At 41.6% G+C, this 13,010-nt stretch overlaps 1 non-coding gene across 1 annotated transcript; it reads right to left on the bottom strand.

Annotated features, from left to right (window-relative positions):
• Positions 1-9,257: 9,257 nt before the first annotated feature.
• On the bottom strand, positions 9,258-9,340 carry trnal-uaa (transfer RNA leucine (anticodon UAA)). The gene has a single exon. It is a non-coding gene; the product is annotated as a tRNA-Leu (tRNA).
• Positions 9,341-13,010: the final 3,670 nt, after the last annotated feature.

The following is a 13,010-nucleotide window of genomic DNA, read 5'->3' as shown; positions in this document are numbered from 1 at the left end:
GTTCACTGCTCAGAGCAATTTCTGGGCCAATGTTATAATATACATACCTATATCTCATATACACTGCATGTAAGGGGTTGTGTTTTATTATCTCATTGACTTGATTTAATAAAGAGTATTAACCAGACATTTCAATGTTTCCTAGTTCTTGAACTTGTATTAGAGGTAAAGGATGTATCACAATATCCTCCACAAAAGGGCAATAGGGATAAATGACAATATTCTATATAAACCCAATAGGCTGCAATGCTAAAAAAAAGTTTAATGACCTTGCGAGGAGAGCTAAGGTAAGCCTCCTAATTCATATCTCTCATTACTTTCTGCTTAGCCCTGAACCACCTGTTGCCCCTGCATTAACAACCCATCCATTCCCACCTCCCATCACTCTCCTCCAATCACTGCAGCACACTTCACTCCACCTTCTTCTACTCCAACTGCAGCACTCTGCTCCTGCTACTCTCCTCACTATTACTTCCTTCATACTTCTGCCATCTTTCACACACCAGCAACACCAATCTACCCTTGTTCTCAAAACTTTGGCCTCCATGGGGAAGCTAATGAACTGTTGACACCTTGCAAACAGTGCATCAGTGACCTGCTGGATGGCCGTGTGCACAGTAAACTGACTGATGTTACTGATGTCACCAGAAGCAGTTTGGAAGGAGGCAGAGGCATAAAAAGTTAGAACCACTATGAACCTTCACTGCCACGGGAAGTGTAGTAGATGCTCTGGTGTTGGGTTTCAATTCTTGCTGCAAGGTAAGTGCCTGTCTCCCTGTTGAAACACAGCAGCCTTACACACTGCTCCTCTGTGAGATTCAGGTATGACATTCTGTTTTTGAAGACCCACATGCTGTAATGCCTCCTTCATCCTCATCCTGCAGCCTGTGCAAGTCTTTGCTGCCTTCCTTGCTGCTGCTTCTCCACCTGATTTGGGAGCCTCAATGGTAAGACTGGCAGCATTACCATGTTCAGTAATTCAGAACAAGCAAATTCTGTGAAACAGTTCTTGCCCGCCACAAACTCACTCTGCAAAAGTGTTAAACAGAGAAATACTGGCTAAACAGCCAATAACCTGGCCCAAAAGCACCCTCGCAGCCTAGAACAACTAACCAGAGACTTCCCCCGATGGAGGTGAAGATCCCTTTGAATACCACTTGTGAAAACTGCTTGCTCCCAACATGATTTGCAGGGCGGGTTAAGGAAGTGACATTTCAGGGGTGCATGGACACCAATTTAACAGGACCCTAAGGTGCAGGACCCTTAATATCATATTTAAATGATGCCTGTCCTTGTTACAGATGGCAGCTGTGGACGCCTATCGAGCACCTGGACCAATATGGCATTGTGCACATTCGGCGTGGGAAGTCGTGCTGCTGTATTCGACTTCATCGCACCCGTTTTGTGACCCTGAAAACGTGCGAGGTGCATCGCAATTTCTCCCCCCATAAAACAATGGCCCAGATTTTGCGGTCAAAATAATAGTGAGGCTAATGGAGCTCGTCATTATTTATGTGCAACTTCAGGAAAGGGGGAAATGCACGGTTAAATATGAAAATCCAAAAGTTGCTGTGCCGTTAGCTTCGTGAAAATGGCATCTTGCAACTGCCCCACCTTTGAAATGTATTGAACGGGGTGAAGTTGCTGTATTTGCGTGGTAGATACGAACTAAATTCGCCACAAAGTCTTGTCCATTTCAGTCTAAGGACCCTTTTAATGACGTGACAAGGGTTAATCACTGCCAATCAACCTCTCTGACAATGAAAATTCACTATTGCAAGTGTGGAGTCTCATTCCTTCAGGTTTTAATTGTTGGAGATTTTAAAAATGTAAAATTTAAAATTACATTTTTAAAAAAACTTTTCCTTTCCATCTTTTCTTTCCTCTCTCTCTTAATTCAATCTTTCTTTCCCTCTCTTTATTTCTCTTTCTGTACCTGATTTGACATTGAATTCACCCACTCTAATTTACACTTCCTTCTCAGTCCTTGTGCTGTTAATTTCACAATTCTTCAGTTTGATTGGTTAAGGAGATACACAGTTGCTTGCCCTGTTCACTCAGGTCCCAGATGCCCTGTTTCCCTTGCTGCGACGTTATCAGCTCGTCCTTTCAGCAACTTGACACCAAAAAAATTAAAAAACCCAAACATGCAAGGGCAAGTCTAACTAACGGCAAATGCTGTTCGATGCCCTGATACAGCAAAATTCATAGAATCATGGAATCATAGAAAGGTTACGACACAGAAGGAGGCCATTCAGCCCATCGAGTCCGTGCCAGTTCTATGCAAGAGCAATCCAGCTAGTCCCACTCCCCCGCCCTATCCCTGTAGTCCTGCAAATTTTTCCTTTTCAAGTACTTAGCCAGTTCCCTTTTGAAGGCCATGATTGAATCTGCCTCCACCACTCCCTCGGGCAGTGCATTCCAGATCCTAACCACTCACTGTGTAAAAAAGTTTTTCCTCATGTCACCTTTGGTTCTTTTGCCAATCACCTCAAATCTATGCCCTATGGTTCTTGACCCTTCCACCAATGGGAACAGTTTCTCTCTATCTACTCTGTCTAGACCCTTCTTTGGTCCAATGTACCCTCCGATTAACCATGAGCAATGCTAGCACCTTAATTTAAAAAAAAGTCTTGTTACTCTGGTCTCACCTCTGGCTTCCATTTTTCCAATTAAAAGAAAAGATATCTGAGCTATGGTTTTTTTAACTACCAGTTTGGAATGGCTGAATTATGGGTCCAGATTGCAAGGTCATCCCCTGCTAACTCAGTTATGTACTCTGCTGAAGCCAGAGCAGCTCTCACACTCAATACGTCAAGCAGCCTCCACTGCTCAGTTTACACTAGTGGTTTCAGGTGTCCATGAGAATTTCTGGAAAATTTAATCTCATTATTAGGAATGAGCTCAATAATCTGATTCACAACTTTTGAGCACATCAACCCAGTCTCCCAAATAATTGAAAATGTCAGTTGGCTCCTCATGGCTGGCCACCTTTGCAGCAGATTCATACTGTTAAGTGCCCATTACAATTTAACTTTCTCTTAGAGGCTTTAAATTCAATTGATTTGATGAAGTGGTTTGAAATCATGAATCCATCCTTGGTGGAATGTCTGTAAATGATGCTGCTTTTTTTGTCTCAAATTTTGGCTCAGAATAACACTTTCAGTACATTTAGCTTTATAATTATAACGTTGGAAAAATAATGAATATTATGTTATATTTAATAGTGGAATTACAATTGCACACTATCCTAATTTTTTTTCAAAATGGGCTGAAGTGGGTTATGAGGCAAAAAGAATATTATGTGAATGTTGGAGATAATCTGATTTGTACAGACACAGCAATAAAAGTCATGATGTGGAGATGCCGGTGATGGACTGGGGTTGACAATTGTAAACAATTTTACAACACCAAGTTATAGTCCAGCAATTTTATTTTAAATTCACAAGCTTTCGGAGATTTTCTCCTTCCTCAGGTAAATGTTTCAAGATCTTGAAACATTTACCTGAGGAAGGAGAAAATCTCCGAAAGCTTGTGAATTTAAAATAAAATTGCTGGACTATAACTTGGTGTTGTAAAATTGTTTACAACAAGCAATAAAAGAGGCAGCAGTCACCTCTATGAATGGGCATGTTTCTCTGAATACAAGCTATTTCATTCTGCTCTGCAACAAGATGAATAACAGCAAGTTCTGCTCAGATGTCACTTTCATCCAAGTACAGATTTTCCCCATTCATGACTTCCATGTAAGTAAATTTATTCACCCTCTCCAATGTCCTACCTCTTTCCCGAAGGCATTGACTCTTGCTACTATATGGTTTCATTGTTGCTAGGCAATATCAGCAACTCTGCTCAAGTGGGCATTCAACAGCAACTTGGCATTAAACAGCACTGTTAACATAAAAACATTTCAACAGCTACTTCACAGAGGTGTGAGGAAATGGACACCGAGACAAAGGAAGAACGGTGACAAAAAGCTTGGTCAAAGGCATGGGTTTCAAGCAGAGTCCTGAGGAGGAGAGGAACGTGGGGAGGTGAAGGGGTTTACGGAGGGAATTTCAGACATTGGGACCTAGGTAGCTGAAGACACACCACCAATCTCGGGACAAAAAGTAGAACACAAGAGGCCTGAGTAAGAGGAACGGAGAGTTCTGGGGGTTTGTAGGCCTGGATGAGGTTACAGAAATAGATAGGGGCAAGGGCATGAAAGGATTTAAACATGAGGATGAGAATTATACATTTCAGGCTGATGTAGGTCAGCAGGACAGGTTTGATGGGTGAGCAGGACTTGGTGCAGGATTGGAAAAGGGCAGCAGAGTTTTAACTGAGTGGAGGTTTATGAAAGCTGGAGGATGGGAGGCTGGCCAGGAGAGTACTGGAGTTATCTATCTGGCAGTAACAAATGCTTGTATGAGGATTTCAGCAGCAGATGGGCTAAGGTAGAGTTGGAGGCAGGCAATGTTATGGAAATGGAAGTATGCGGTTTTTGTGATGGAGCAGATGTGAACTACATTACAACAGTGACGGTACATCAAAAATAATGCGTGTGAAGTGCTTTGAGATTTTTCTCAGAGATGAAATAAGGTGCTATATAAATGAAAGTTTTGTTTTTATCACAGTCCTCATCTGACGTCCACAAATATGCACCTCCTAACAGGGGCCATTGGCTATCTACCAGCAGTAGGAACCCTGAAATAATTATCTCCTTCTTAGCCAGGGGTCAATTGTAACACCCCTCACCTCACTCAGACTGAGATTACTAACATGGCACAGGCTAGGCATTAAATCGAAGACCTTCTTGGTTCTTAAGGCTTAGTTATACACTACACATTGCATATACCAATTTAACCATTAGTGAAATGTAATTTTACGTTGACTGCAGGCCATTCCACTTGTAAACTTGATTTCTGTACTTCATCTAAAGCACAGCCTCAGTGATATAGTGACCTGTAGTGATCAGACTTTTCCTGTATCACACTTTTCTCCTACATATTTTCCGTATATGCACAAGATGAATGGACTAAAAAGGGAGAAAAACATTTAGAATATAAAACTGTTTCCATACTTTTCACTCATATTTGCATACATGGTTGATTCTAACTTACTGTAATATTGCATCTCACTTTCCAGTCCTTTGGTTCCCAATCTGTTTTTTCTTTTCTGATTTAGTTCTTCTCTCCTGGTTCCTTTTTGAATTGTTAAACTGAAGCAGTTAGTGTAGCTTCGATATGGGCTCCTAGAACAAAGCCATCTGATGGGCAGGTTGAGCAATTACCTGTGACTTTGTTATATATGAAGCTCCAGCCATTGTGAGATTGGATCAGTTTGCGGTGCAGAACTTACCAGCCCAGTGCTGCCATTATGTAGACCATCGTGAATTTGGAATGCCATTTCCAAATGTTAAAATGGCCCTGAGACTGTTACAACCTCCTAAATTTCTTTTTGGAGTTATAGGAATCGGTGGACAAAGTATTGCATGTGCTTCTCTCAGAGAGATTAACATATTATTGTATTTAAGGTTTGAACTGTATACCATCAAAATTCAGTAAGCCCTTAATCAATCTAGGTGAGATGTCCGAAAAAAGAAAATGACCCTGATTTTCATCCTCATTTTTGGGTAGGAGCGGGGAAGCAGCATGATAAATATTGCAGTGCAGAACTTACCAGCCCATTGCTGCCATTATGTTGACTGCGACCTTCAGATAGGCATCCACGGCTCCTGTGGGAAACAGGCTGGAGCCTCATAGTGCAGTGGAAGTTAGTGTCCTATAAGGTCAATAGAACCCCAGTGCAATTTTCAAGTATCAATGGGCAGAGCGCAACAGCACAGAAAGAAGCTATTCGGCCCATCGAGCCCGTGCCAGCTCTTTGTAAGAGCAATCCAGTTAGTCATAAGAACATAAGAAATAGGAGTAGGAGTATGCCATTTGGCCCCTCGAGCCTGCGCCACAATTCAATAAAATCATGGTTGATCATCGACCTCAACCACACTTTCCCATCTGATCCCCATATCTCTTGATTCCCCTAGAGTCCAAAAATCTATCGATCTCAGCCTTGAATATACTCAATGACTGAGCATCCACAGCCCTCTGGGGTAGAGAAATCCAAAGATACACAACTCTCTGAGTGAAGAAATTTCTCCTCATCTCAGTCCTAAATGGCCGGCCCCTTATCCTGCGATTATGCCCCCTAGTTCTAGACTCTCCAGCCAGGGGAAACAGCCTCTCAGCATCTACCCTGTCAAACCCTCTCAGAATCTCATATGTTTCAATGAGATCACATTTCATTCTTCTAAACTCCACAGAGTGTAGGCCCATTCTACTCAATCTCTCCTCATAGGACAACCCTCTCATCCCAGGAATTAATCTAGTGAACCTTCATTGCACTGCCTCTAAGGCAAGTATATCCTTCCTTAGGTAAGGAGACACAGGTCTCACCAAAGCCCTGTACAATTGTAATAAGACTTCCTTACTCTTGTACTCCAACCCCCTTGCAATAAAGGCCAACATACTATTTGCCTTCCTAATTGCTTGCTGTACCTGGATATTAACTTTCTGTGTTTCGTGCACAAGGACACCCAAATCCCTCTGAACACCAACATTTAATAGTTTCTCACCATTTAAAAAATATTCTGTTTTTTCTGTTCTTCCTACCAAAGTGAATAACCTCACATTTCCCTCTATTATACTCCATCTGCCACCTCCTTACCCACTCACTTAACCTGTCTATATCCCTTTGCAGACTTGTTGTGTACTCCACAGAGCTTACTTTCCCACCTAGCTTTGTATCATCAGCAAACTTGCATACATTATTCTCAGTCCCTTCATCTAAGTCATTAATATAGGTTGTAAATAGCTGAGGCCCAAGCAACGATCCTTGCGGCACTCCATAAGTTACAGCCTGCCAACCTGAAAATGACATGTTTATTTCTACTCTCTGTTTTCTGTCCATTAACCAATCCTCAATCCATGCTAATATATTGCCCCCAACCCCATGAGCCCTTATCTTGTGTAACAACATTTTGCGTGACACTTTATCGAATCCCTTTTGAAAAGCCATGTTGACTCTGCCTAACCAACTTATGATTAATGTAAGGAATCTTACAACACCAGGTTATAGTCCAACTGTTTTATTTGAAAATCACAAGCTTTCGGAGGCTTTCTCCTTTGTCAGGTGAGTGTGGGCCACACTCACCTGACGAAGGAGAAAGCCTCCAAAAGCTTGTGATTTTCAAATAAAACAGTTGGACTATAATCTGGTGTTGTAAGATTCCTTACATTTGTCAACCCCAGTCCATCACCGGCATCTCCACATCACAACTTATGATTGTCTAAGTGCCCTGTTACCATGTCCTTAATAATAGATTCCAGCATTTTCCCTACTACTGATGTCAGGCAAACTGGCTTGCAGTTCCCTGATTTCTCCGTCCTTCCTTTCTTGAATAACGGTTTTACATTTGCTACCTTCCAATCCACTGGGACTAGTCTAGAATCTAGGGAATTTTGCAAGATCACAACCAATGCATCCACTATAAGAACATAAGAACATAAGAAATTGGAGCAGGAGTAGGCCAATCGGCCCCTCGAGCCTGCTCCGCCATTCAATAAGATCATGGCTGATCTGATCCCAACCACAAATCTAAAGAACACAAGAAGTCGGAGCAGGACCCGGCCACATAGCCCCTGGGCCCTCTCCGCCACCCACAGGGCATTGACCGATCCGAACTCAGCTTCATGTCCAATTTCCTGCCCGCTCCCCATAACCCCTAATTCCCTTTACTTCTAGGAAACTGTCTATTTCTGTTTTAAATTTATTTAATGATGTAGCTTCCACAGCTTCCTGGGGCAGCAAATTCCACAGACCTACCACCCTCTGAGTGAAGAAGTTTCTCCTCATCTCAGTTTTGAAAGAGCAGCCCCTTATTCTAAGATTATGCCCCCTAGTTCTAGTTTCACCCATCTTTGGGAACATCCTTACTGCATCCACCCGATCAAGACCCTTCACAATCTTATATGTTTCAATAAGATCGCCTCTCATTCTTCTGAACTCCAATGAGTAGAGTCCCAATCTACTCAACCTCTCCTCATATGTCCGCCCCCTCATCCCCGGGATTAACCGAGTGAACCTTCTTTGTACTGCCTCGAGAGCAAGTATGTCTTTTCTTAAGTATGGAGACCAAAACTGTATGCAGTATTCCAGGTGCGGTCTCACCAATACCTTATATAACTGCAGCAATACCTCCTTGTTTTTATATTCTATCCCCCTAGCAATAAAAGCCAACATTCCGTACTTTCCAGTACTTTCCAGTCTCTCGCCATTAAGAAAATAACTTGCTCTCTGATTTTTCCTGCCAAAGTGCATAACCTCACATTTTCCAATATTATATTGCATCTGCCAAATCTCCGCCCACTCACCCAGCCTGTCTATATCCCCTTGCAGGTTTTTTATGTCCTCCTCACTCTCTACTTTCCCTCCCATCTTTGTATCATCTGCAAATTTTGATATGTTGCACTCGGTCCCCTCCTCCAAATCGTTAATATAGATTGTAAAGAGTTGGGGACCCAGCACCGACCCCTGTGGAACACCACTGGTTACTGGTTGCCAGTCCGAAAATGAACCATTTATCCCAACTCTCTGCTTCCTGTTCGATAACCAATCCTCCACCCATGCCAGAATATTACCCCCAATCCCGTGATTTTTTATCTTAAGTAATAATCTTTTATGTGGCACCTTGTCGAATGCCTTCTGGAAGTCTAAATACACTATGTCCACTGGTTCCCCTTTATCCACCCTATACGTTATATCCTCGAAGAACTCAAGCAAATTTGTCAGACATGACTTCCCCTTCATAAAGCCATGCTGACTTTGTCCTATTAAATTATGCTTATCTAAATGTTCCGTTACTGTCTCCTTAATAATAGACTCCAAAATTTTACCCACCACAGATGTTAGGCTAACTGGCCTATAATTTCCAGCCTTCTGCCTACTACCCTTTTTAAATAACGGTGTTACATTAGCAGTTTTCCAATCTGCCGGGACCTCTCCTGAGTCCAGGGAATTTTGGAAAACTATCACCAAAGCATCCACAATCCCTACTGCCACTTCCCTCAAGACCCTAGGATGGAAGCCATCAGGTCCAGGGGATTTATCCGCCTTGAGTCCCATTATTTTACTGAGTACCATCTCCTGAGTGATTTTAATCGTATTTAAAGAAGGATATTTGGTGATGATGAAAGAATAGCAAGCACTTTACACGCTGGCAGCGGTGGGATTCGAACCCACGCCCCCGCAGAGACTGGAGCCTTAAATCCAGTGCCTTAGGCCGCTCGGCCACGCTACCACCTGTCAAGCTATCTCTGCAGCCACCTCTTTTAAAACCCTAGGATGCAGGCCATCACGTCTAGGGGATTTGTCGGCTTTTAGTCCCATTAATTGCTCCAGTACTTTTTCTTTAGTAATATTAATTACTTTAAGTTCCTCACTCTCATTAAACCCTTGGTTCCCCACTGTTTTTGGTATGTTATTTGTGTCTTCTACTGTGAAAACAGATACAAAATATTTGTTTAACTTCTTTGCCATTTCCTTATTCCCCATTATAATTTCTCCTGTTTCAGTCTCAAAGGGACCCACGTTTACTTTTGCTAATCTCTTCCTTTTTACATACTTGTAGAAGCTCTTACAATCTATTTTTATATTTCTTGCTGGTTTACTCTCATATTCTGTTTTCTCCCTCTTTGTCAATTTTTTGGTCATCCTTTGCTGGTTTCTAAAACTCTCCCAATCCTCAGGCTTACCACTCTTCTTGGCAACATTACAAGCCTCTTCTTTTAATCTAATACTATCCTTAACTTCTTTCGCTGGCCGCAGTTGTATCATTTTCCCGTGGAGTTTTTATTTCTCAATGGAATGTATATTTGTTGAGAATTATGAAATATTTCTTTAAACATTTTCCATTGCTTATCTACCATCATATCCTTTAATCTAATTTCCCAATCTACCTTAGCCAGCTCGCCTCTCATACCTATGAAATTGGCTTTATTTAAGTTTAAGACTCTAGTTTCTGACTTAAGTATGTCACTCTCAAACTCAATGTGAAATTCTATTATATTATGATCACTCATCTCCAGAGGATCTCTTACTATGAGATTACTAATTAATCCTGTCTCATTACACAAGACAAGATCTAAAATAATCTGTTCCATTAGTCCCATCATCCCACTCTTTCCCCGTAGCCCTGCAATTTTTTTCCCTTCAAGTACTTATCCAATTCCTTTTTGAAAGCCATGTTTGAATCTGCTCCCACCACCCTTTCAGGCAGTGCGTTCCAGATCCTCACCACTCACTGCGTAAATTTTTTTTTCCTCATGTTGCCTTTGGTTCTTTTGCCAATCACCTTAAATGTGTGTCCTCTGTTTCTCGACCCTTCCGCCAATGGGAACAATTTCTCTTAAACTTTACTTTATCAAAACCCTTTATGATTTTGAATACTTCTTCAAATCTCCTCTTAACCGTCTCTGCTTTAAGGAGAACAATCCCAGCTCTCCGGCCTATCCAAGTAATTGAAGTTCCTCATCCCTGGAACCATTCAATAAATCTTTTCTGCACCCTCTCTAAGGCCTTCACATCCTTCCTAAAGTGTCGTGCCCAGAATTGGTCACAATACTCCAGTTGTGGCCGAAGCAGTGTTTTATAAAGGTTCAGCATAACTTCCTTGTTTTTGTACTCTATGCCTCTATTTATGAAGTCCAGGATCCCATATGCTTTTTTAACCACTTTCTCAACCTGTACTACAACCTTCAAAGATTTGTGCACATATACTCCCAGAACTCTCTCTGTTCCTGCACCCCCTTTAGAATTGTACCATTTAGCTTATATTGCCTCTCCTCATTCTTCCTGCCAAAACGTATCACTTCGCACTTTTCTGCGTTAAATTTCATCTGCCATGTGTCTGCCCATTCCACCAGCCTGTCTGTGTCCTCTTGAAATCTATTATTATCCTCCTCACTGTTTACTACACTTCAAAATTTTTTGTCATTTGCAAATTTTGAAATTGTGCCTTGTACATATACACATCATCAACTGCATTGCCCTCATCCACCCTCTCTGTTACCTCATCCAAAAACTCAATCAAGTTAGTTAAACACAATTTGCCTTTAACAAATCCATGCTGGCTTTCCTTTATTAATCCACACTTGTCCAAGTGTCTATTAATTTTGTTCCGGATTATCGTTTATAAAATTTTCCTCACTACCGAGATTAAACTGACTGGCTTGTAATTGTTGGGTTTATCCTTACACCCCTTTTTTGAACAAGGGTGTAACATTTGCAATTCTCCAGTCTTCTGGCACCACCCCCATATCTAAGGAGGATTGGAAGATTATGGCCAGCACCTCTGCAATTTCCACCCTTATTTCCCTCAGCAACCTAAGATGCATCCCATCCGGACCAGGTTATTTATCTACATTAAGTACAGCCAGCCTTTCTAGTACCTCCTCTTTATCAATTTTTAGCCCATCAACTATCTCAACTACCTCCTCTTTTACTGTGACTTTGGCAGCATCTTCTTCCTTGGTAAAGGCAGATGCAAAGTACTCATTTAGTATCTCAGCCATGCCCTCTACCTCCATGCGTAGATCTTTTTGGTTCCTAATCGGCCCCACCCCTTCTCTTACTACCCATTTACTATTTATATGCCTATAGAAGACTTTTGGATTCCCTTTTATGTTAGCCACCAGTCTATTCCCATACTGTCTCTTTGCCCCTCTTATTTCCTTTTTCACTTCTCCTCTGTACACTCTATACTCACCCTGAATATTCTCCATGATTATGGTAATGCAGCCTGACCATCAAAATGGTTCGGGGCTCTGACTGCTTTCACTGACTGGGTGATGGATTCAATCTGTCTGCCTCCAGCCTGATGAAATAGGTCACATCAAAGTCAGCTCCAATGAGTCCAAAATTCAGATATTTTGGAGGTGGCACAAAGTGGTGTATTTCCGATGGAATGAGGCGAGATACGATAAAGTTACACCTATTCTAAGATACACTCTAAATTCTGATGAAGCTGGCTGCTGGCAGATGTGCCCACCCCCAACGTGTTGCACGTACATAACTGACATGATAATGAGAGTAAAACCTGCTGTCCCAGAAGTTCCACCATTTACACCAGAATTGCATCTGATTTAAGTAAAGCCAATAGAAAATAAGGGGAAGTTACCTACATCACTGTCAAATCAGTAGGTGGTTAAATCCACAGGCTTTGTCTGTCCACAAACTCTGAAATATCAGCTATAACTGAAGCCAGCTATGTAACTAAGAAAGGATTCTGCTAGCTGCATTTCGGCAGTTTCAGGCAGGGAAATATATTTCTACCCACCCTTCATGGAGCCCTTACCATGGAGTTCACTATTGCCTGTAGGATTTAGAGGTAATAGTAGAAACATGACTTACGTTAGGATAATTTGACATGAGCAGAAAGCATCATGGGTTAACTATTATAGAGTGCACAGCATGTGTTACAAACATCTTTTTGCAGAATGAGCAGTCTTAGCAAGATAAGACAGCTGGTGTAAAATTAACTGTATTCCTGTAGACAATAGACCCTTAGATGAGAATTGTATCACATGACTTTAGGAGTGTATCCATTTAAAATAGTTAAGCGAGGTTACCATGGATACAGGCAGAGAAACCATGAAGAGATAAGGGATGGGGCCTACTGTCTGAACTTCAGAACTGAACAAAACCAGTTTCTACCATTTTCCAAACAAAGAGTTTAGTCCATGGTGCTGTCGTTACATTATATCCTGTGACAGAGATAGGTGTGATGGGGAGAGAAGTATAAAGGTTGTACTCTCGTAGCCTGGTAGGTGCAGCTTCGACTTAGGACACTTTCTACTCCTTGAAGCTGCCTGGCTGGAAGACATTTTGTTAAAAGTTTAATACAGTTTTTTGTTTACAATTTTTGAATTTGGGAAATGTTTGCACTCTTATTTATGTTTAAATGTTAAAGT

The sequence above is a fragment of the Heptranchias perlo genome, chromosome 2 (assembly GCF_035084215.1).
Source record: "Heptranchias perlo isolate sHepPer1 chromosome 2, sHepPer1.hap1, whole genome shotgun sequence".
NCBI classification, from domain to species: domain Eukaryota; kingdom Metazoa; phylum Chordata; class Chondrichthyes; order Hexanchiformes; family Hexanchidae; genus Heptranchias; species Heptranchias perlo.
This window is presented reverse-complemented; position numbering and strand designations above follow the sequence as displayed.